The sequence below is a fragment of the Cryptomeria japonica genome, unplaced genomic scaffold, assembly GCF_030272615.1.
Source record: "Cryptomeria japonica unplaced genomic scaffold, Sugi_1.0 HiC_scaffold_197, whole genome shotgun sequence".
Lineage (NCBI taxonomy): Eukaryota > Viridiplantae > Streptophyta > Pinopsida > Cupressales > Cupressaceae > Cryptomeria > Cryptomeria japonica.
In genome coordinates, this window is record NW_026729019.1 from 20,001 (window position 1) to 42,856 (window position 22,856).

General features: G+C 61.8%; 3 non-coding genes across 3 annotated transcripts; all 3 read right to left on the reverse strand.

The window, feature by feature from the left end:
- Nucleotides 1-2,223: 2,223 nt before the first annotated feature.
- LOC131868170 (5S ribosomal RNA) lies at nt 2,224-2,342 on the reverse strand. The gene has a single exon (XR_009366661.1). It is a non-coding gene; the product is annotated as a 5S ribosomal RNA (ribosomal RNA).
- Nucleotides 2,343-10,096: 7,754 nt separating this feature from the next.
- Nucleotides 10,097-10,215, reverse strand: LOC131868181 (5S ribosomal RNA). The gene has a single exon (XR_009366672.1). It is a non-coding gene; the product is annotated as a 5S ribosomal RNA (ribosomal RNA).
- Nucleotides 10,216-18,032: 7,817 nt separating this feature from the next.
- LOC131868174 (5S ribosomal RNA) lies at nt 18,033-18,151 on the reverse strand. The gene has a single exon (XR_009366665.1). It is a non-coding gene; the product is annotated as a 5S ribosomal RNA (ribosomal RNA).
- Nucleotides 18,152-22,856: the final 4,705 nt, after the last annotated feature.

A 22,856-nucleotide genomic window follows, 5' to 3' on the forward strand; every position in this document is an offset into this window, starting at 1 on the left:
CACTATCTTTCAAAACGGAAATTTTAAAATCTCGTTTTTTTTTTGCCTTTTATGGAAATTAGTGAAGGCATCGCATCAAAGGTGCGCACCTCGCTGCCCACCTTGGTGTGCTCCGAGGTGCCCACCACGGTGCGCAACGCCGGTGCGAACCCGGGAGCGCCCCGATGTGTGCTCCAAGGTGCGGCGTGCACGAAGTCGGACCCCGGTTTGCCCCGGGTGCGCACCTCGCGTGCACCTTGGTGCGCACACCTTGGCTGGGTTGCGCGGCCTGGTGGGCACCATGGTGCGCACCAAGGAGCGCTCCAAAGTGTGCTCCAAGGTGCGGCGTGCACGAAGTCGGAGCCCGGTTTGCCCCGGGTACGCACCTCGCGTGCACCTTCGCCGGGGTGGGCACCTCGGCTGGGTTGCGCGCCCTGGTGCGCACCAAGGAGCGCTCCGAAGTGTGCTCCAAGGTGCGGCGTGCACGAAGTCGGAGCCCGGTTTGCCCCGGGTGCGCACCTCGCGTGCACCTTCGGCGGGGTTGCGCGCCCTGGTGGGCACCATGGTGCGCACCAAGGAGCGCTCCGAAGTGTGCTCCAAGGTGCGGCGTGCACGAAGTCGGAGCCCGGTTTGCCCCGGGTGCGCACCTCGCGTGCACCTTCGGCGGGGTTGCGCGCCCTGGTGGGCACCATGGTGCGCACCAAGGAGCGCTCCGAAGTGTGCTCCAAGGTGCGGCGTGCACGAAGTCGGAGCCCGGTTTGCCCCGGGTGCGCACCTCGCGTGCACCTTCGCCGCGGTGGGCACCATGGCGTGCACGAAGTCGGAGCCCGGTTTGCCCCGGGTGCGCACCTCGCGTGCACCTTCGCCGGGGTGGGCACCTCGGCTGGGTTGCGCGCCCTGGTGCGCACCAAGGAGCGCTCCGAAGTGTGCTCCAAGGTGCGGCGTGCACGAAGTCGGAGCCCGGTTTGCCCCGGGTGCGCACCTCGCGTGCACCTTCGCCAGGGTGGGCACCTCGGTGCGCACACCTTCTCAATGTTTTCTTGCCTTTTCTGGAAATTGGTGAAGGCAGCGCATCAAAGGTGCGCACCTCGGTGTGCTCCGAGGTGCGAACCCGAGAGCGCTCCGAGGTGCCCACGAAGTCGAAAGTCGGGTTAATTGCATTGTTTTCCCCGGGTGCGCTCCGAGGTGCGCAACATCGGCGCGCACCAAGGAGGGCTCCGAAGTGTGCTCCAAGGTGCGCACGATGGCGTGCACCTCTGGTGCGCACGATTCGGAGCTCGGTTTGACCGGGGTGCGCACACCTTGGCTGGGTTGCGCACCTTTTGTGCGCTCCAAGGTGCGCACGAAGTCGGAGCTCGGTTTGCCCCGGGTGCGCACCTTCGCCAGGGTGCGCACCTTGATGCGCACGCCTTGGCTGGGCTGCGCACCTTGGTGGGCGCCATGGTGCGCACCTTTCGTGCGCTCCAAGGTGCGCACGAAGTCGGAGCTCGGTTTGCCCCGGGTGCGCACCTTGGTGGGCGCCATGGTGCACTCCGAGGTGCCCAAGATTGGTGCGCACCAAGGAGCGCTCCGAAGTGCGCTCCAAGGTGCGCGCGAAGTCGAAAGTTGGGTTAATTGTCCGGTTTGCCTCGGGTGCGCACCTTGCGTGCACCTTCGCCAGGGTGGGCGCCTTGGTGCGCACACCTTGGCTGGGCTGCGCACACCTTGGCACCCGCGTTTCCTTCATTTTAAATTTTTTTTTTTTACAATCTCTCAAGTGGGAAATTCTATAATCTCAACTTTTTTTGCCTTTTCAGGAAACTTTTGAATGGAGCGCATCATTGGTGCGCTCCGAAGTGTGCTCCAAAGCTCTCTCCAGCTGCGTGCACCTGCCCCGGCCGCGCACCCGGCCCCGCCCAGCTTCGCTCACCTGTCCCGGGCGTCTGGTGCGGAACCTTAGAGTAAGAAACATCACCGTGCACCTTGGCCAACGTGCGCGACTCGACCGAGCGCGCACTGGCCGAGGTGCACACCGATTTCACCTGGGTGCGCGCGCAGCACCTCGGGCGCACCGGGGTGCGCGCACAACGCCCGGGTTGCACCGTGGCCTGTGTGCTCGGGGCGCCTCGGGTGCGCGCTCGGTGTCGCCCCCGCGCGCGCGGTAGTGCGGGCAGCGCACCCCGGCCCGGCCCGGCCCCGACGAGAACGCAAACGGGCAAAAGGTTTATTCAAATAGCATTGCGATGCCCGGCGAAAAACTAAAAAAGGGTGCAACACCGGGACTTCCCGGGAGGTCACCCATCCCAGTACTACTCCGGCCCAAGCGCGCTTAACTGCGGAGTTCTGATGGGATCCGGTGCACTAACGCTGGTATGATCGCACCCGTTATGAGCTTGTCGCAGTGTGTACTTAGCAAACCGCGACCCACGTGCGAATCCACCCCGGCCACCCACCCCCGTCGAGGTGCACACCCTCCCTCGCGAAGTGCGCCCCGTTCGCCAAGTGTGAGCCCTGCCCGGGTGCGCGCACCTTGCTAGGGCGTCGGGTGTGCACCCGGCCCGGCCTACGTGCGTGCACCTGTAGGGGGCGTCGTGTGCGTGCAGTGTCCCGTCTGCAACGCGGTGCCCACACACCACCTCGGGCGCAACGACCTGCGCTCACATGTGGGCCGAGTGCACCTTGGTGCATGTTCGGGGCGCCTCGGGTGCACGCTCGATCTTGCCCCGGTGCACCAAGGCGCTCGGTTTGCCCCGGGTGCGCACTTGGTGCAAGGTGGGCACCCAAAATAGGGATCAAGCACCAAAACACAAGTTTCGGGATGCAAAATGGGACCCAAGGACCACAAATGCGTTCCAAGACCCATGATGGGTCCACGAGAACAAAAATGTGTTCCGAGACTTAATAAACAAATATTGGGTTTTAGGAGAAGAAACATGCTCTGATGCCCAAAACGAGAATCGACCCCGAAAAGGCCACAGGCCAAAAGTGGGATGCGAGACAAAAAAAAATGGGACCCGAGGACCAAAATTGGGTTCCCAGGTCGAAGACAGGGCAACCGGACAAGAAACGACCTCTAAGGCTCGAAATGAGTCCCGACGACTAAAACTTGACAAGAAGCACCCATCAGGCACCCAACTCGACACCCATGGGATGCCGACCCACCCGGGCTTCCACCTAGCACACCTTGGCACCCACCCACCCTCGCACCCAACCTCGCACCCAACTTAGCACCTTTGAACCCACATTGGCACTCACCCTGACCCTGGCACCTTGGAACCCACATTGGCACTCACCTTGACCCTGGCACCCACCTTTGCACTCACCTTGGGACCCACCCTGGCTCCCACCTCGGCACCCACCCAGACACCCACCTTGGTTCCTTGGCACCCACCTTGGATCCTTGGCACCCACCCCGACACCCACCTTGGCACGCAACTTGGCTACTTGCCACCCACCTTGGCTCCTTGACGCCCACCCCGACAACCACCCCGTGACCTACCCTGGCTAGGGTTGGTGCACACCCACCCTGGTGCCCACCTTGGCACCCACCCTATGACCCACCTTGGCACGCACCTTAGTACCCACCCCGTTACCCACCCTAGGACCCACCCCGTGACCCACCTTGGCCAGGGTGGGTGCCTTGGTGCGCACAACTTGCCTGGGCTGCACACCAGGGCGGGCTCAAGATGGCACCCGCGTTCCGTTTTTTTCACTATCTTTCAAAACGGAAATTTTAAAATCTCATTTTTTTCTTTTTTTTGCCTTTTCTGGAAATTAGTGAAGGCAGCGCATCAAAGGTGCGCAATGCTGGTGCGAACCCGGGAGCGCTCCGATGTGTGCTCCAAGGTGCGGCGTGCACGAAGTCCGAGCCCGGTTTGCCCCGGGTGCGCACCTCGCGTGCACCTTCGCCGGGGTGAGCACCTTGGCTGGGTTGCGCGCCCTGGTGCGTACCAAGGAGCGCTCTGAAGTGTGCTCCAAGGTGCGGCGTGCACGAAGTCGGAGCCCGGTTTGCCCCGGGTGTGCACCTCGGGTGCGCACCTCGCGTGCACCTTCGCTGCGGTGGGCACCTTGGCTGGGTTGCGCGCCTTGGTGGGCACCATGCAGTGCACGAAGTCGGAGCCCGGTTTGCCCCGGGCGCGCACCTCCGCCAGGGTGGGCACCTTGGTGCGCACAACTTGCCTGGGCTGCGCATCAGGAAGGGCTCAAGATGGCACCCGCGTTCCGTTTTTTTCACTATCTTTCAGAACGGAAATTTTAAAATATCGTTTTTTTTTGCCTTTTCTGGAAATTAGTGAAGGCAGCGCATCAAAGGTGCGCAACGCTGGTGCGAACCTGGGAGCGCTCCGATGTGTGCTCCAAGGTGCGGCGTGCACGAAGTCGGAGCCCGGTTTGCCTCGGGTGCGCCCTGGTGGGCACCATGGTGCGCACCAAGGAGCGCTCCGAAGTGTGCTCCAAGGTGCGGCCTGCACGAAGTCGGAGCCCGGTTTGCCCCGGGTGTGCACCTCGGGTGGGCACCTTGGTGCGCATGCCTTGCCTGGGCTGCGCACCAGGGCGGGCTCAAGATGGCACCCGCGTTCCTTTTTTTTCACTATCTTTCAAAACGGAAATTTTAAAATCTCATTTTTTTTTGCCTTTTTCTGGAAATTAGTGAAGGCAGCGCATCAAAGGTGCGCACCTCGCTGCCCACCACGGTGCGCAACGCCGGTGGGCACCCGGGAGTGCTTCGAAGTGTGCTCCAAGGTGCTGCGTGCACGTTGTCGGAGCCCGGTTTGCCCCGGGTGCGCACCTCGCGTGCACCTTCGTCGGGGTGGGCACCTTGGCTTGGTTTGCCCCGGCTGCGCTCCGAAGCGGGGTTATTGGAGCGCCGCCTCTTTTTTTGTCGGAGCGTTTGGTGGGGTTTCTCGCATTGGCTCTTCCGAGGCCCGGTTGCCACCCTGGCGCGCACGAAGTCGGAAGTAGGGTTAATTGCCCGGGTGCGCACCTTTGCCAGGGTGGCACCTTACCTGGGCTGCGCACCAGGGCGGGCTCAAGATGGCACGCGCGTTCCGTTTTTTTCACTATCTTTCAAAACGGAAATTTTAAAATCTCCTTTTTTTTTTGCCTTTTCTGGAAATTAGTGAAGGCAGCGCATCAAAGGTGCGCACCTCGCTGCCCACCTTGGTGTGCTCTGAGGTGCGCACCCGGGAGCGCTACGAAGTGTGCTCCAAGGTGCGGCGTGCACGTTGTCGGAGCCCGGTTTGCCCCGGGTGCGCACCTCGCCTGCACCTTGGCCGGGGTGGGCACCTTGGCTGGGTTTGCCCAGGGTGCGCTCCGAAGCGGGGTTACTGGAGCGCCCCCTCTTTTTTTGTCAGAGAGTTTGGTGGGGTTTCTCGCATTGGCTCTTCCCAGGCCCGGTTGTTGGGTGCGCTCCCACCCTGGCGCGCGCGAAGTTGGAAGTTGGGTTAATTGCCCGGGCGCGCACCTTCGCCAGGGTGGGCACCTTGGTGCGCAAACCTTGGCTGGGCTGCGCACCAGGGCGGGCTCAAGATGGCACCAGCATTCCCTTTTTCTCACTATCTTTCAAAACGGAAATTTTAAAATCTCGTTTTTTTTTTGCCTTTTATGGAAATTAGTGAAGGCATCGCATCAAAGGTGCGCACCTCGCTGCCCACCTTGGTGTGCTCCGAGGTGCCCACCACGGTGCGCAACGCCGGTGCGAACCCGGGAGCGCCCCGATGTGTGCTCCAAGGTGCGGCGTGCACGAAGTCGGACCCCGGTTTGCCCCGGGTGCGCACCTCGCGTGCACCTTGGTGCGCACACCTTGGCTGGGTTGCGCGGCCTGGTGGGCACCATGGTGCGCACCAAGGAGCGCTCCGAAGTGTGCTCCAAGGTGCGGCGTGCACGAAGTCGGAGCCCGGTTTGCCCCGGGTGCGCACCTTCGCCGCGGTGGGCACCATGGCGTGCACGAAGTCGGAGCCCGGTTTGCCCCGGGTGCGCACCTCGCGTGCACCTTCGCCGGGGTGGGCACCTCGGCTGGGTTGCGCGCCCTGGTGCGCACCAAGGAGCGCTCTGAAGTGTGCTCCAAGGTGCGGCGTGCACGAAGTCGGAGCCCGGTTTGCCCCGGGTGTGCACCTCGGGTGCGCACCTCGCGTGCACCTTCGCTGCGGTGGGCACCTTGGCTGGGTTGCGCGCCTTGGTGGGCACCATGCAGTGCACGAAGTCGGAGCCCGGATTGCCCCGGGCGCGCACCTCCGCCAGGGTGGGCACCTTGGTGCGCACAACTTGCCTGGGCTGCGCACCAGGAAGGGCTCAAGATGGCACCCGCGTTCCGTTTTTTTCACTATCTTTCAGAACGGAAATTTTAAAATCTCGTTTTTTTTTGCCTTTTCTGGAAATTAGTGAAGGCAGCGCATCAAAGGTGCGCAACGCTGGTGCGAACCTGGGAGCGCTCCGATGTGTGCTCCAAGGTGCGGCGTGCACGAAGTCGGACCCCGGTTTGCCCCGGGTGCGCACCTCGCGTGCACCTTGGTGCGCACACCTTGGCTGGGTTGCGCGCCCTGGTGGGCACCATGGTGCGCACCAAGGAGCGCTCCGAAGTGTGCTCCAAGGTGCGGCGTGCACGAAGTCGGAGCCCGGTTTGCCCCGGGTGCGCACCTCGCGTGCACCTTCGCCGCGGTGGGCACCATGGCGTGCACGAAGTCGGAGCCCGGTTTGCCCCGGGTGCGCACCTCGCGTGCACCTTCGCCGGGGTGGGCACCTTGGTGTGCAGACCTTGGCTGGGTTGCGCGCCCTGGTGGGCACCATGGTGCGCACCAAGGAGCGCTCCGAAGTGTGCTCCAAGGTGCGGCCTGCACGAAGTCGGAGCCCGGTTTGCCCCGGGTGTGCACCTCGGGTGGGCACCTTGGTGCGCATGCCTTGCCTGGGCTGCGCACCAGGGCGGGCTCAAGATGGCACCCGCGTTCCTTTTTTTTCACTATCTTTCAAAACGGAAATTTTAAAATCTCATTTTTTTTTGCCTTTTTCTGGAAATTAGTGAAGGCAGCGCATCAAAGGTGCGCACCTCGCTGCCCACCACGGTGCGCAACGCCGGTGGGCACCCGGGAGTGCTTCGAAGTGTGCTCCAAGGTGCTGCGTGCACGTTGTCGGAGCCCGGTTTGCCCCGGGTGCGCACCTCGCGTGCACCTTCGTCGGGGTGGGCACCTTGGCTGGGTTTGCCCCGGCTGCGCTCCGAAGCGGGGTTATTGGAGCGCCGCCTCTTTTTTTGTCGGAGCGTTTGGTGGGGTTTCTCGCATTGGCTCTTCCGAGGCCCGGTTGCCACCCTGGCGCGCACGAAGTCGGAAGTAGGGTTAATTGCCCGGGTGCGCACCTTTGCCAGGGTGGGCACCTTACCTGGGCTGCGCACCAGGGCGGGCTCAAGATGGCACGCGCGTTCCGTTTTTTTCACTATCTTTCAAAACGGAAATTTTAAAATCTCCTTTTTTTTTTGCCTTTTCTGGAAATTAGCGAAGGCAGCGCATCAAAGGTGCGCACCTCGCTGCCCACCTTGGTGTGCTCTGAGGTGCGCACCCGGGAGCGCTACGAAGTGTGCTCCAAGGTGCGGCGTGCACGTTGTCGGAGCCCGGTTTGCCCCGGGTGCGCACCTCGCCTGCACCTTGGCCGGGGTGGGCACCTTGGCTGGGTTTGCCCAGGGTGCGCTCCGAAGCGGGGTTACTGGAGCGCCCCCTCTTTTTTTGTCAGAGCGTTTGGTGGGGTTTCTCGCATTGGCTCTTCCCAGGCCCGGTTGTTGGGTGCGCTCCCACCCTGGCGCGCGCGAAGTTGGAAGTTGGGTTAATTGCCCGGGCGCGCACCTTCGCCAGGGTGGGCACCTTGGTGCGCACACCTTGGCTGGGCTGCGCACCAGGGCGGGCTCAAGATGGCACCAGCATTCCCTTTTTCTCACTATCTTTCAAAACGGAAATTTTAAAATCTCGTTTTTTTTTTGCCTTTTATGGAAATTAGTGAAGGCATCGCATCAAAGGTGCGCACCTCGCTGCCCACCTTGGTGTGCTCCGAGGTGCCCACCACGGTGCGCAACGCCGGTGCGAACCCGGGAGCGCCCCGATGTGTGCTCCAAGGTGCGGCATGCACGAAGTCGGACCCCGGTTTGCCCCGGGTGCGCACCTCGCGTGCACCTTGGTGCGCACACCTTGGCTGGGTTGCGCGGCCTGGTGGGCACCATGGTGCGCACCAAGGAGCGCTCCGAAGTGTGCTCCAAGGTGCGGCGTGCACGAAGTCGGAGCCCGGTTTGCCCCGGGTACGCACCTCGCGTGCACCTTCGCCGGGGTGGGCACCTCGGCTGGGTTGCGCGCCCTGGTGCGCACCAAGGAGCGCTCCGAAGTGTGCTCCAAGGTGCGGCGTGCACGAAGTCGGAGCCCGGTTTGCCCCGGGTGCGCACCTCGCGTGCACCTTCGGCGGGGTTGCGCGCCCTGGTGGGCACCATGGTGCGCACCAAGGAGCGCTCCGAAGTGTGCTCCAAGGTGCGGCGTGCACGAAGTCGGAGCCCGGTTTGCCCCGGGTGCGCACCTCGCGTGCACCTTCGGCGGGGTTGCGCGCCCTGGTGGGCACCATGGTGCGCACCAAGGAGCGCTCCGAAGTGTGCTCCAAGGTGCGGCGTGCACGAAGTCGGAGCCCGGTTTGCCCCGGGTGCGCACCTCGCGTGCACCTTCGCCGCGGTGGGCACCATGGCGTGCACGAAGTCGGAGCCCGGTTTGCCCCGGGTGCGCACCTCGCGTGCACCTTCGCCGGGGTGGGCACCTCGGCTGGGTTGCGCGCCCTGGTGCGCACCAAGGAGCGCTCCGAAGTGTGCTCCAAGGTGCGGCGTGCACGAAGTCGGAGCCCGGTTTGCCCCGGGTGCGCACCTCGCGTGCACCTTCGCCAGGGTGGGCACCTCGGTGCGCACACCTTCTCAATGTTTTCTTGCCTTTTCTGGAAATTGGTGAAGGCAGCGCATCAAAGGTGCGCACCTCGGTGTGCTCCGAGGTGCGAACCCGAGAGCGCTCCGAGGTGCCCACGAAGTCGAAAGTCGGGTTAATTGCATTGTTTTCCCCGGGTGCGCTCCGAGGTGCGCAACATCGGCGCGCACCAAGGAGGGCTCCGAAGTGTGCTCCAAGGTGCGCACGATGGCGTGCACCTCTGGTGCGCACGATTCGGAGCTCGGTTTGACCGGGGTGCGCACACCTTGGCTGGGTTGCGCACCTTTTGTGCGCTCCAAGGTGCGCACGAAGTCGGAGCTCGGTTTGCCCCGGGTGCGCACCTTCGCCAGGGTGCGCACCTTGATGCGCACGCCTTGGCTGGGCTGCGCACCTTGGTGGGCGCCATGGTGCGCACCTTTCGTGCGCTCCAAGGTGCGCACGAAGTCGGAGCTCGGTTTGCCCCGGGTGCGCACCTTGGTGGGCGCCATGGTGCACTCCGAGGTGCCCAAGATTGGTGCGCACCAAGGAGCGCTCCGAAGTGCGCTCCAAGGTGCGCGCGAAGTCGAAAGTTGGGTTAATTGTCCGGTTTGCCTCGGGTGCGCACCTTGCGTGCACCTTCGCCAGGGTGGGCGCCTTGGTGCGCACACCTTGGCTGGGCTGCGCACACCTTGGCACCCGCGTTTCCTTCATTTTAAATTTTTTTTTTTTACAATCTCTCAAGTGGGAAATTCTATAATCTCAACTTTTTTTGCCTTTTCAGGAAACTTTTGAATGGAGCGCATCATTGGTGCGCTCCGAAGTGTGCTCCAAAGCTCTCTCCAGCTGCGTGCACCTGCCCCGGCCGCGCACCCGGCCCCGCCCAGCTTCGCTCACCTGTCCCGGGCGTCTGGTGCGGAACCTTAGAGTAAGAAACATCACCGTGCACCTTGGCCAACGTGCGCGACTCGACCGAGCGCGCACTGGCCGAGGTGCACACCGATTTCACCTGGGTGCGCGCGCAGCACCTCGGGCGCACCGGGGTGCGCGCACAACGCCCGGGTTGCACCGTGGCCTGTGTGCTCGGGGCGCCTCGGGTGCGCGCTCGGTGTCGCCCCCGCGCGCGCGGTAGTGCGGGCAGCGCACCCCGGCCCGGCCCGGCCCCGACGAGAACGCAAACGGGCAAAAGGTTTATTCAAATAGCATTGCGATGCCCGGCGAAAAACTAAAAAAGGGTGCAACACCGGGACTTCCCGGGAGGTCACCCATCCCAGTACTACTCCGGCCCAAGCGCGCTTAACTGCGGAGTTCTGATGGGATCCGGTGCACTAACGCTGGTATGATCGCACCCGTTATGAGCTTGTCGCAGTGTGTACTTAGCAAACCGCGACCCACGTGCGAATCCACCCCGGCCACCCACCCCCGTCGAGGTGCACACCCTCCCTCGCGAAGTGCGCCCCGTTCGCCAAGTGTGAGCCCTGCCCGGGTGCGCGCACCTTGCTAGGGCGTCGGGTGTGCACCCGGCCCGGCCTACGTGCGTGCACCTGTAGGGGGCGTCGTGTGCGTGCAGTGTCCCGTCTGCAACGCGGTGCCCACACACCACCTCGGGCGCAACGACCTGCGCTCACATGTGGGCCGAGTGCACCTTGGTGCATGTTCGGGGCGCCTCGGGTGCACGCTCGATCTTGCCCCGGTGCACCAAGGCGCTCGGTTTGCCCCGGGTGCGCACTTGGTGCAAGGTGGGCACCCAAAATAGGGATCAAGCACCAAAACACAAGTTTCGGGATGCAAAATGGGACCCAAGGACCACAAATGCGTTCCAAGACCCATGATGGGTCCACGAGAACAAAAATGTGTTCCGAGACTTAATAAACAAATATTGGGTTTTAGGAGAAGAAACATGCTCTGATGCCCAAAACGAGAATCGACCCCGAAAAGGCCACAGGCCAAAAGTGGGATGCGAGACAAAAAAAAATGGGACCCGAGGACCAAAATTGGGTTCCCAGGTCGAAGACAGGGCAACCGGACAAGAAACGACCTCTAAGGCTCGAAATGAGTCCCGACGACTAAAACTTGACAAGAAGCACCCATCAGGCACCCAACTCGACACCCATGGGATGCCGACCCACCCGGGCTTCCACCTAGCACACCTTGGCACCCACCCACCCTCGCACCCAACCTCGCACCCAACTTAGCACCTTTGAACCCACATTGGCACTCACCCTGACCCTGGCACCTTGGAACCCACATTGGCACTCACCTTGACCCTGGCACCCACCTTTGCACTCACCTTGGGACCCACCCTGGCTCCCACCTCGGCACCCACCCAGACACCCACCTTGGTTCCTTGGCACCCACCTTGGATCCTTGGCACCCACCCCGACACCCACCTTGGCACGCAACTTGGCTACTTGCCACCCACCTTGGCTCCTTGACGCCCACCCCGACAACCACCCCGTGACCTACCCTGGCTAGGGTTGGTGCACACCCACCCTGGTGCCCACCTTGGCACCCACCCTATGACCCACCTTGGCACGCACCTTAGTACCCACCCCGTTACCCACCCTAGGACCCACCCCGTGACCCACCTTGGCCAGGGTGGGTGCCTTGGTGCGCACAACTTGCCTGGGCTGCACACCAGGGCGGGCTCAAGATGGCACCCGCGTTCCGTTTTTTTCACTATCTTTCAAAACGGAAATTTTAAAATCTCATTTTTTTCTTTTTTTTGCCTTTTCTGGAAATTAGTGAAGGCAGCGCATCAAAGGTGCGCAATGCTGGTGCGAACCCGGGAGCGCTCCGATGTGTGCTCCAAGGTGCGGCGTGCACGAAGTCCGAGCCCGGTTTGCCCCGGGTGCGCACCTCGCGTGCACCTTCGCCGGGGTGAGCACCTTGGCTGGGTTGCGCGCCCTGGTGCGTACCAAGGAGCGCTCTGAAGTGTGCTCCAAGGTGCGGCGTGCACGAAGTCGGAGCCCGGTTTGCCCCGGGTGTGCACCTCGGGTGCGCACCTCGCGTGCACCTTCGCTGCGGTGGGCACCTTGGCTGGGTTGCGCGCCTTGGTGGGCACCATGCAGTGCACGAAGTCGGAGCCCGGTTTGCCCCGGGCGCGCACCTCCGCCAGGGTGGGCACCTTGGTGCGCACAACTTGCCTGGGCTGCGCATCAGGAAGGGCTCAAGATGGCACCCGCGTTCCGTTTTTTTCACTATCTTTCAGAACGGAAATTTTAAAATATCGTTTTTTTTTGCCTTTTCTGGAAATTAGTGAAGGCAGCGCATCAAAGGTGCGCAACGCTGGTGCGAACCTGGGAGCGCTCCGATGTGTGCTCCAAGGTGCGGCGTGCACGAAGTCGGAGCCCGGTTTGCCTCGGGTGCGCCCTGGTGGGCACCATGGTGCGCACCAAGGAGCGCTCCGAAGTGTGCTCCAAGGTGCGGCCTGCACGAAGTCGGAGCCCGGTTTGCCCCGGGTGTGCACCTCGGGTGGGCACCTTGGTGCGCATGCCTTGCCTGGGCTGCGCACCAGGGCGGGCTCAAGATGGCACCCGCGTTCCTTTTTTTTCACTATCTTTCAAAACGGAAATTTTAAAATCTCATTTTTTTTTGCCTTTTTCTGGAAATTAGTGAAGGCAGCGCATCAAAGGTGCGCACCTCGCTGCCCACCACGGTGCGCAACGCCGGTGGGCACCCGGGAGTGCTTCGAAGTGTGCTCCAAGGTGCTGCGTGCACGTTGTCGGAGCCCGGTTTGCCCCGGGTGCGCACCTCGCGTGCACCTTCGTCGGGGTGGGCACCTTGGCTTGGTTTGCCCCGGCTGCGCTCCGAAGCGGGGTTATTGGAGCGCCGCCTCTTTTTTTGTCGGAGCGTTTGGTGGGGTTTCTCGCATTGGCTCTTCCGAGGCCCGGTTGCCACCCTGGCGCGCACGAAGTCGGAAGTAGGGTTAATTGCCCGGGTGCGCACCTTTGCCAGGGTGGCACCTTACCTGGGCTGCGCACCAGGGCGGGCTCAAGATGGCACGCGCGTTCCGTTTTTTTCACTATCTTTCAAAACGGAAATTTTAAAATCTCCTTTTTTTTTTGCCTTTTCTGGAAATTAGTGAAGGCAGCGCATCAAAGGTGCGCACCTCGCTGCCCACCTTGGTGTGCTCTGAGGTGCGCACCCGGGAGCGCTACGAAGTGTGCTCCAAGGTGCGGCGTGCACGTTGTCGGAGCCCGGTTTGCCCCGGGTGCGCACCTCGCCTGCACCTTGGCCGGGGTGGGCACCTTGGCTGGGTTTGCCCAGGGTGCGCTCCGAAGCGGGGTTACTGGAGCGCCCCCTCTTTTTTTGTCAGAGAGTTTGGTGGGGTTTCTCGCATTGGCTCTTCCCAGGCCCGGTTGTTGGGTGCGCTCCCACCCTGGCGCGCGCGAAGTTGGAAGTTGGGTTAATTGCCCGGGCGCGCACCTTCGCCAGGGTGGGCACCTTGGTGCGCAAACCTTGGCTGGGCTGCGCACCAGGGCGGGCTCAAGATGGCACCAGCATTCCCTTTTTCTCACTATCTTTCAAAACGGAAATTTTAAAATCTCGTTTTTTTTTTGCCTTTTATGGAAATTAGTGAAGGCATCGCATCAAAGGTGCGCACCTCGCTGCCCACCTTGGTGTGCTCCGAGGTGCCCACCACGGTGCGCAACGCCGGTGCGAACCCGGGAGCGCCCCGATGTGTGCTCCAAGGTGCGGCGTGCACGAAGTCGGACCCCGGTTTGCCCCGGGTGCGCACCTCGCGTGCACCTTGGTGCGCACACCTTGGCTGGGTTGCGCGGCCTGGTGGGCACCATGGTGCGCACCAAGGAGCGCTCCGAAGTGTGCTCCAAGGTGCGGCGTGCACGAAGTCGGAGCCCGGTTTGCCCCGGGTGCGCACCTTCGCCGCGGTGGGCACCATGGCGTGCACGAAGTCGGAGCCCGGTTTGCCCCGGGTGCGCACCTCGCGTGCACCTTCGCCGGGGTGGGCACCTCGGCTGGGTTGCGCGCCCTGGTGCGCACCAAGGAGCGCTCTGAAGTGTGCTCCAAGGTGCGGCGTGCACGAAGTCGGAGCCCGGTTTGCCCCGGGTGTGCACCTCGGGTGCGCACCTCGCGTGCACCTTCGCTGCGGTGGGCACCTTGGCTGGGTTGCGCGCCTTGGTGGGCACCATGCAGTGCACGAAGTCGGAGCCCGGATTGCCCCGGGCGCGCACCTCCGCCAGGGTGGGCACCTTGGTGCGCACAACTTGCCTGGGCTGCGCACCAGGAAGGGCTCAAGATGGCACCCGCGTTCCGTTTTTTTCACTATCTTTCAGAACGGAAATTTTAAAATCTCGTTTTTTTTTGCCTTTTCTGGAAATTAGTGAAGGCAGCGCATCAAAGGTGCGCAACGCTGGTGCGAACCTGGGAGCGCTCCGATGTGTGCTCCAAGGTGCGGCGTGCACGAAGTCGGACCCCGGTTTGCCCCGGGTGCGCACCTCGCGTGCACCTTGGTGCGCACACCTTGGCTGGGTTGCGCGCCCTGGTGGGCACCATGGTGCGCACCAAGGAGCGCTCCGAAGTGTGCTCCAAGGTGCGGCGTGCACGAAGTCGGAGCCCGGTTTGCCCCGGGTGCGCACCTCGCGTGCACCTTCGCCGCGGTGGGCACCATGGCGTGCACGAAGTCGGAGCCCGGTTTGCCCCGGGTGCGCACCTCGCGTGCACCTTCGCCGGGGTGGGCACCTTGGTGTGCAGACCTTGGCTGGGTTGCGCGCCCTGGTGGGCACCATGGTGCGCACCAAGGAGCGCTCCGAAGTGTGCTCCAAGGTGCGGCCTGCACGAAGTCGGAGCCCGGTTTGCCCCGGGTGTGCACCTCGGGTGGGCACCTTGGTGCGCATGCCTTGCCTGGGCTGCGCACCAGGGCGGGCTCAAGATGGCACCCGCGTTCCTTTTTTTTCACTATCTTTCAAAACGGAAATTTTAAAATCTCATTTTTTTTTGCCTTTTTCTGGAAATTAGTGAAGGCAGCGCATCAAAGGTGCGCACCTCGCTGCCCACCACGGTGCGCAACGCCGGTGGGCACCCGGGAGTGCTTCGAAGTGTGCTCCAAGGTGCTGCGTGCACGTTGTCGGAGCCCGGTTTGCCCCGGGTGCGCACCTCGCGTGCACCTTCGTCGGGGTGGGCACCTTGGCTGGGTTTGCCCCGGCTGCGCTCCGAAGCGGGGTTATTGGAGCGCCGCCTCTTTTTTTGTCGGAGCGTTTGGTGGGGTTTCTCGCATTGGCTCTTCCGAGGCCCGGTTGCCACCCTGGCGCGCACGAAGTCGGAAGTAGGGTTAATTGCCCGGGTGCGCACCTTTGCCAGGGTGGGCACCTTACCTGGGCTGCGCACCAGGGCGGGCTCAAGATGGCACGCGCGTTCCGTTTTTTTCACTATCTTTCAAAACGGAAATTTTAAAATCTCCTTTTTTTTTTGCCTTTTCTGGAAATTAGCGAAGGCAGCGCATCAAAGGTGCGCACCTCGCTGCCCACCTTGGTGTGCTCTGAGGTGCGCACCCGGGAGCGCTACGAAGTGTGCTCCAAGGTGCGGCGTGCACGTTGTCGGAGCCCGGTTTGCCCCGGGTGCGCACCTCGCCTGCACCTTGGCCGGGGTGGGCACCTTGGCTGGGTTTGCCCAGGGTGCGCTCCGAAGCGGGGTTACTGGAGCGCCCCCTCTTTTTTTGTCAGAGCGTTTGGTGGGGTTTCTCGCATTGGCTCTTCCCAGGCCCGGTTGTTGGGTGCGCTCCCACCCTGGCGCGCGCGAAGTTGGAAGTTGGATTAATTGCCCGGGCGCGCACCTTCGCCAGGGTGGGCACCTTGGTGCGCACACCTTGGCTGGGCTGCGCACCAGGGCGGGCTCAAGATGGCACCAGCATTCCCTTTTTCTCACTATCTTTCAAAACGGAAATTTTAAAATCTCGTTTTTTTTTTGCCTTTTATGGAAATTAGTGAAGGCATCGCATCAAAGGTGCGCACCTCGCTGCCCACCTTGGTGTGCTCCGAGGTGCCCACCACGGTGCGCAACGCCGGTGCGAACCCGGGAGCGCCCCGATGTGTGCTCCAAGGTGCGGCGTGCACGAAGTCGGACCCCGGTTTGCCCCGGGTGCGCACCTCGCGTGCACCTTGGTGCGCACACCTTGGCTGGGTTGCGCGGCCTGGTGGGCACCATGGTGCGCACCAAGGAGCGCTCCGAAGTGTGCTCCAAGGTGCGGCGTGCACGAAGTCGGAGCCCGGTTTGCCCCGGGTACGCACCTCGCGTGCACCTTCGCCGGGGTGGGCACCTCGGCTGGGTTGCGCGCCCTGGTGCGCACCAAGGAGCGCTCCGAAGTGTGCTCCAAGGTGCGGCGTGCACGAAGTCGGAGCCCGGTTTGCCCCGGGTGCGCACCTTCGCCGCGGTGCGCACCATGGCGTGCACGAAGTCGGAGCCCGGTTTGCCCCGGGTGCGCACCTCGCGTGCACCTTCGGCGGGGTTGCGCGCCCTGGTGGGCACCATGGTGCGCACCAAGGAGCGCTCCGAAGTGTGCTCCAAGGTGCGGCGTGCACGAAGTCGGAGCCCGGTTTGCCCCGGGTGCGCACCTCGCGTGCACCTTCGGCGGGGTTGCGCGCCCTGGTGGGCACCATGGTGCGCACCAAGGAGCGCTCCGAAGTGTGCTCCAAGGTGCGGCGTGCACGAAGTCGGAGCCCGGTTTGCCCCGGGTGCGCACCTCGCGTGCACCTTCGCCGCGGTGGGCACCATGGCGTGCACGAAGTCGGAGCCCGGTTTGCCCCGGGTGCGCACCTCGCGTGCACCTTCGCCGGGGTGGGCACCTCGGCTGGGTTGCGCGCCCTGGTGCGCACCAAGGAGCGCTCCGAAGTGTGCTCCAAGGTGCGGCGTGCACGAAGTCGGAGCCCGGTTTGCCCCGGGTGCGCACCTCGCGTGCACCTTCGCCAGGGTGGGCACCTCGGTGCGCACACCTTCTCAATGTTTTCTTGCCTTTTCTGGAAATTGGTGAAGGCAGCGCATCAAAGGTGCGCACCTCGGTGTGCTCCGAGGTGCGAACCCGAGAGCGCTCCGAGGTGCCCACGAAGTCGAAAGTCGGGTTAATTGCATTGTTTTCCCCGGGTGCGCTCCGAGGTGCGCAACATCGGCGCGCACCAAGGAGGGCTCCGAAGTGTGCTCCAAGGTGCGCACGATGGCGTGCACCTCTGGTGCGCACGATTCGGAGCTCGGTTTGACCGGGGTGCGCACACCTTGGCTGGGTTGCGCACCTTTTGTGCGCTCCAAGGTGCGCACGAAGTCGGAGCTCGGTTTGCCCCGGGTGCGCACCTTCGCCAGGGTGCGCACCTTGATGCGCACGCCTTGGCTGGGCTGCGCACCTTGGTGGGCGCCATGGTGCGCACCTTTCGTGCGCTCCAAGGTGCGCACGAAGTCGGAGCTCGGTTTGCCCCGGGTGCGCACCTTGGTGGGCGCCATGGTGCACTCCGAGGTGCCCAAGATTGGTGCGCACCAAGGAGCGCTCCGAAGTGCGCTCCAAGGTGCGCGCGAAGTCGAAAGTTGGGTTAATTGTCCGGTTTGCCTCGGGTGCGCACCTTGCGTGCACCTTCGCCAGGGTGGGCGCCTTGGTGCGCACACCTTGGCTGGGCTGCGCACACCTTGGCACCCGCGTTTCCTTCATTTTAAATTTTTTTTTTTTACAATCTCTCAAGTGGGAAATTCTATAATCTCAACTTTTTTTGCCTTTTCAGGAAACTTTTGAATGGAGCGCATCATTGGTGCGCTCCGAAGTGTGCTCCAAAGCTCTCTCCAGCTGCGTGCACCTGCCCCGGCCGCGCACCCGGCCCCGCCCAGCTTCGCTCACCTGTCCCGGGCGTCTGGTGCGGAACCTTAGAGTAAGAAACATCACCGTGCACCTTGGCCAACGTGCGCGACTCGACCGAGCGCGCACTGGCCGAGGTGCACACCGATTTCACCTGGGTGCGCGCGCAGCACCTCGGGCGCACCGGGGTGCGCGCACAACGCCCGGGTTGCACCGTGGCCTGTGTGCTCGGGGTGCCTCGGGTGCGCGCTCGGTGTCGCCCCCGCGCGCGCGGTAGTGCGGGCAGCGCACCCCGGCCCGGCCCGGCCCCGACGAGAACGCAAACGGGCAAAAGGTTTATTCAAATAGCATTGCGACGCCCGGCGAAAAACTAAAAAAGGGTGCAACACCGGGACTTCCCGGGAGGTCACCCATCCCAGTACTACTCCGGCCCAAGCGCGCTTAACTGCGGAGTTCTGATGGGATCCGGTGCACTAATGCTGGTATGATCGCACCCGTTATGAGCTTGTCGCAGTGTGTACTTAGCAAACCGCGACCCACGTGCGAATCCACCCCGGCCACCCACCCCCGTCGAGGTGCACACCCTCCCTCGCGAAGTGCGCCCCGTTCGCCAAGTGTGAGCCCTGCCCGGGTGCGCGCACCTTGCTAGGGCGTCGGGTGTGCACCCGGCCCGGCCTACGTGCGTGCACCTGGAGGGGGCGTCGTGTGCGTGCAGTGTCCCGTCTGCAACGCGGTGCCCACACACCACCTCGGGCGCAACGACCTGCGCTCACATGTGGGCCGAGTGCACCTTGGTGCATGTTCGGGGCGCCTCGGGTGCACGCTCGATCTTGCCCCGGTGCACCAAGGCGCTCGGTTTGCCCCGGGTGCGCACTTGGTGCAAGGTGGGCACCCAAAATAGGGATCAAGCACCAAAACACAAGTTTCGGGATGCAAAATGGGACCCAAGGACCACAAATGCGTTCCAAGACCCATGATGGGTCCACGAGAACAAAAATGTGTTCCGAGACTTAATAAACAAATATTGGGTTTTAGGAGAAGAAACATGCTCTGATGCCCAAAACGAGAATCGACCCCGAAAAGGCCACAGGCCAAAAGTGGGATGCGAGACAAAAAAAAATGGGACCCGAGGACCAAAATTGGGTTCCCAGGTCGAAGACAGGGCAACCGGACAAGAAACGACCTCTAAGGCTCGAAATGAGTCCCGACGACTAAAACTTGACAAGAAGCACCCATCAGGCACCCAACTCGACACCCATGGGATGCCGACCCACCCGGGCTTCCACCTAGCACACCTTGGCACCCACCCACCCTCGCACCCAACCTCGCACCCAACTTAGCACCTTTGAACCCACATTGGCACTCACCCTGACCCTGGCACCTTGGAACCCACATTGGCACTCACCTTGACCCTGGCACCCACCTTTGCACTCACCTTGGGACCCACCCTGGCTCCCACCTCGGCACCCACCCAGACACCCACCTTGGTTCCTTGGCACCCACCTTGGATCCTTGGCACCCACCCCGACACCCACCTTGGCACGCAACTTGGCTACTTGCCACCCACCTTGGCTCCTTGACGCCCACCCCGACAACCACCCCGTGACCTACCCTGGCTAGGGTTGGTGCACACCCACCCTGGTGCCCACCTTGGCACCCACCCTATGACCCACCTTGGCACGCACCTTAGTACCCACCCCGTTACCCACCCTAGGACCCACCCCGTGACCCACCTTGGCCAGGGTGGGTGCACCCACCCTGGTGCCCACCTTGGCACCCACCCATCCTAGCACCCAGCCTGTGACCGGGCTTGGAACCCAACCTTGCACCCGCACCCGTCTTGGCCAGTGTGGGTGCGCACCCATCCTGGCACCCACGTTGTGACACACCCTTTAACCCACGCACCCTAGCACCCACGTTGGCACCCACCTTGGAACCCAACCTAGCAACTTGGCACCCACCCCGTGACCCACCTTGGCATCCACCATAGCAGTCGCCGACTTGGCACCCACCTCGGCACCCACCTTGACACTTGTGGACCCACCTTGCCACTCACCCTAGCATCGACCCATCCTAGCACCCACCCTGGCACCTTTGCACCCTAGCACTCACCCATCCTAGCACCTAACCTGTGACCCACCTTGACACTCACCCTCGCACCCACCTTGGAACCCAACCTAGCACCCACCCACCCTGACACCAACCCTAGCACCTACCCACCCTTGCACCCACCCTGTGACCCATCTTGGCACCCACCCATCCTACCACTCAACCTATCACCCACCTTCTCACCCACCTTGGCATCCACCTTAGCACCCACCCACACTGGCACCTTGGCACCCACCTCGGGCAAGGTGGGTGCACACCCACCCTGGCACCCAATTTAGAACCCACCGAGCATGTTACCCACCTTGGCACCCACATTGCAGCCCACCCTAGTACCCACCCTATGACCCACATTGGCATCCACACCCTAGCACCCAGGCACCTCGACACCCGCCTTGACACCCACCCTAGCACTGAACCTGTGACCCACCTTGGAACTCACCCTAGAACCCACCCACCCTGTGAACCACCTTGGCATCCACCTTAGCACCCACCCACCTTGGCACCCACTCTAGCACTCACCCATCCTAACACCCAACTTGTTACCCACCTTGGCACCCGCCCTCGCGTCCACCTTGAAACCCACCCTAGCACCCACCCACGCAGGAGCCCACCTTGGCACCCAACCTAACACCCACGCATCCTGGCACCCAACTTGTGACCCACCTTGGAACCCACCCTAGTACCCACCTTTGAACCCACTATATCACCAACCCACCTTGGCACCCACCCTATGACCCTCTTTGGAATCCACCCTAGCACGCACCCACCCTGGCACCCACCATGGAGCGCACCCTAGCACCCACCCACCTCGGCACGCACCTCAACACCCACCTTGGTGTGCGCACTGCGCCAACCTCTCAAAGACCCTATGTGGTGCGCTCCAAAGTGTACACCTTTGGTGCGCTCCAAGGTGCGCACCTTTGGTGCACACCGAGGTGCACACCAAAGTGTGCACCGAGGTGAGCACCAAAGTGCACTCCAGGGTGCACACCAAGGCGTGCACCTTTGGTGCGGTCAATGCAAACGAATTCGGAAGTTGGGGTCGATGTCCTAATCGCTGCTGCAGACTACACGTATGAGAATCGGACAAATAGCTTTATATAGGGGAGGTGTTGCGTTTGATGGGTCGACTCCCCTGGTTGTGTGCACTGCACCAACTTCAAAGACCCTGTCTTGTTTAAGAAGTCAAAAGTTGGGGTGGATGTCCTAATCATTGCTGCAGTCTACGCATGTATGAGAATCAGACAAATAGCTTATATAGGGGAGGTGTTGCATTCGGTGGGTTGACTCCCCTGGTTGTGCGCACTGCGCCAACCTCAAAGACCCCGCATAGCAGAAGAAGTCGGAAGTCGGATTTTGGTGAGCACCAAGGCGTGCACCTTTGGTGCGGTCAACGCAGACGAATTCAGAAGTTGGGGTGGATGTCCTAATCGTTGTTGCAGGCTACACATGTATGAGAATCAGACAAATAGCTTATATAGGGGAGGTGTTGGGTTTGATGGGTCAACTCCCTTGGTTGTGCGCATTACGCCAACCTCAAAGACCTTGTTTTCGTTAAGAAGTCAAAAGTTGGGGTCAATGTCCTAATGGCTCCTGCAGGCTACACATGTATGAGAATCGGACAAATAGCTTATATAGGGGAGGTGTTGGGTTTGATGGGTCGACTCCCCTGGTTGTGCGCATTACGTCAACCTCAAAGACCTTGTTTTCGTTAAGAAGTCAAAAGTTGGGGTCGATGTCCTAATTGCTCCTGTAGACTACACATGTATGAGAATCAGACAAATAGCTTATATAGGGGAGGTGTTGGGTTTGATGGGTTGACTCCCCTAGTTGTTCGCATTACACCAACCTCAAAGACCTTGTTTTCGTTTAGAAGCCGAAAGTTGGGGTCGATGTCCTAATTGCTCCTGCAGGCTACGCATGTATGAGAATCAGACAAATAGCTTATATAGGGGAGGTGTTGGGTTTGATGGGTCGACTCCCCTGGTTGTGCGCATTGCGCCAACCTCAAAGACCCTGCATTGCGGATGAAGTCGAAAGTCAGAGTTTGGTGTGCTACAAGGTGTGGTCGAAGGTGCTCACCTAGGTGTGCACCTTTGGAGCACAGGAAAAGTGCCCTCCAAAAGTGCGCACCTTTGGAGTGCACAAAAGTGCCCTCCAAAAGTGCGCACCTTTGGAGCGCAGAAAAGTGCCCTCCAAAAAGTGCCCTCCAAAAGTGCGCACCTTTGGAGCGCAGAAAAGTGCCCTCCAAAAAGTGCCCTCCAAAAGTGCGCACCTTTGGAGCGCAGAAAAGTGCCCTCCAAAAAGTGCCCTCCAAAAGTGCGCACCTTTGGAGCGCAGAAAAGTGCCCTCCAAAAAGTGCCCTCCAAAAGTGCGCACCTTTGGAGCGCAGAAAAGTGCCCTCCAAAAAGTGCCCTCCAAAAGTGCGCACCTTTGGAGCGCAGAAAAGTGCCCTCCAAAAAGTGCCCTCCAAAAGTGCGCACCTTTGGAGCGCAGAAAAGTGCCCTCCAAAAAGTGCCCTCCAAAAGTGCGCACCTTTGGAGCGCAGAAAAGTGCCCTCCAAAAAGTGCCCTCCAAAAGTGCGCACCTTTGGAGCGCAGAAAAGTGCCCTCCAAAAAGTGCCCTCCAAAAGTGCGCACCTTTGGAGCGCAGAAAAGTGCCCTCCAAAAAGTGCCCTCCAAAAGTGCGCACCTTTGGAGCGCAGAAAAGTGCCCTCCAAAAGTGCGCACTTTTGGTGCGCACCAAGGCGCTGGTTCGGTCGTTGCAGGCGAGTTCGGAAGTTGGGGTCGATGTCCTGAGCGGAGGTGCAAACTACACAGGTGTCGGAATCGGACAAATAGCTTATATAGGGGAGGTGTATGCTTCGATGGGTCGACTCCCCAGGTTGAGCGCACCGCGCCAACCTCAAAGACCCTACGGTATGGATGAAGTCGGAAGTTGGGTCCGATGACCGATTCGATTAGTAGGTATGCTCATGAGGTCGGAATTTGGGTCCGATGACCTGCCATGTGCAGGAAGGCGAATGTTGACACTGTGCGTTGCAAGGTGCACACCAAGGCGCTGGTGCGGTCTTTTTAGTCGAGTTCGGAAGT